Source organism: Oncorhynchus clarkii, unplaced genomic scaffold (genome assembly GCF_045791955.1).
Source record: "Oncorhynchus clarkii lewisi isolate Uvic-CL-2024 unplaced genomic scaffold, UVic_Ocla_1.0 unplaced_contig_10383_pilon_pilon, whole genome shotgun sequence".
In the NCBI taxonomy this organism is placed as follows: Eukaryota; Metazoa; Chordata; class Actinopteri; order Salmoniformes; family Salmonidae; genus Oncorhynchus; species Oncorhynchus clarkii.
Genome location: NW_027261118.1, coordinates 55953 through 57500, shown reverse-complemented (window position 1 = coordinate 57500; position 1548 = coordinate 55953). Strand labels below are relative to the sequence as shown.

At 44.4% G+C, this 1548-nt stretch overlaps 1 protein-coding gene across 1 annotated transcript in view; it reads left to right on the top strand.

Moving 5' to 3' along the window:
* Positions 1–1089, top strand: part of LOC139404929 (neurobeachin-like protein 2) — a 133181-nt gene extending 132092 nt beyond the window's left edge. The window contains exon 60 of the mRNA XM_071147468.1: positions 1–1089. This exon is cut by the window's left edge and continues 1777 nt beyond it. The gene's annotated coding sequence lies outside the window, so the exon portion shown is untranslated.
* Positions 1090–1548: the final 459 nt, after the last annotated feature.

The following is a 1548-nucleotide window of genomic DNA, read 5'->3' as shown; positions in this document are numbered from 1 at the left end:
ACCTGTCGTCTTTTCCTCCAGCACTGATTGGCACGAGATGAGATGATCCCCCCTCCTCCTTCTTTTTTTCGGTCTGTCATCTGCTTGCCACCTTTCCCTCCCTCCCTCCTGCTCTGTCCATCACTTTTTCTTCTGTAGCAGGCCGGTGTTTCACAGTAGCTCCGGTCTTCGTAAGGACCTGCGTGTCCTCGGCAACCAAATCTGCATCACTTGTAACTAACGGTCATATTGTTGGTAAACTGTTATACAGACAGCTGTGAAAGTGTCCTCATCCATCAGGGCGATTTAACCTTTTATACAACTAGTATCTTGTTATTTTCTGAAGCACTGAGTTGAACCCTTTTGAACTAGAGATGGCTTGTGTCCCAAATGACACTCTTTCCCCTATTATAGTGCACTACTTTTGCTCAGGGCTCCGGTCCAAAGCACTGCACCATATAGGGAATAGGGTGCAATTTGAGAGGCAGTCGTGGTGTCTGTAGAACACATGGGTGGAAAGATAGACTTGGGCTCCCAACGAGCCAGTAGAGGAATGTACTTCCTGTGAAAACCCCCCTTTTTTCTGCGGTTGGGTTGGAGAGAGACTGTTGTTATGCACTGTCATGTTGGGATGGAAGAGATGCAAAGGGAGCGTTCCAAATAGCGCCATGTGTAGTGCACTACTTTTAAACCGGGGCCCCATATATGGTGGCATTTGGGACTCGGTCACAAAGACAAAAGGGAACCGTTGGGAAAATGCAATGGCAACAAAATCGCGTCTACCAGCTAACGTCTCCAGTCTCTACTAACAGGCTGCAGTCTGTGATTGGATGGAGAGTGAATTTTAGAGAAAAAGAGAGAATATTGCTGTAATCTTTTCCACCATTCCGACTCTCTCAGTAGCACTTGAGTCTGGGAACGAGGTTAATATTGCTGTAACTTTGATGGTTGTTTTACTGCGTGTCGCTATACTATGTGTGTTTAAAAGGTCAAGGGTCACAATATATGGTAATGCATTATTACATGTCTGTGTTAATGATCTGGCTGTGATGTTGACAGTATGTCTGGGTTTTATTGAAAAAGGTGGGCCTGAAATGCCTGCAGAAATTATACGTGTCTGTTTGCTTTATTGTCTATTGTCAATAGTTTCTCTATTGGCCCTGGTCCAAAGTCATACACTATATAGGGAATAGGACCTGTGGAACTCTGACTTGTTTTCATAATCAGTTCATCCACTTTTATCCTCCTGACTGATCTCTCACCAGACCTGGGTTCAAATACGATTCAGAATCATTAAAAATACTTTATCTGAGCTTGATTGAGCATGCCTGATTTGATGGACCAATAGAATAGTCCCAAAATGGGAAACGCCATTTGGCATTCCTGGCAGGCTAGAGCCAAACTCTCCAAATATCTGAAAGATTAAAAGTAGTATTTTGATCCCAGGTCTGTGTCCCACACCACAGTCTAGACACTGATCTAGAATCAGGTCCCTGAGCCCCAGGACACTACTGCTGAATAAAGATCTCCAGGTGGAAGTTGCCTCTAGACACTGATCTAGAATCAGGT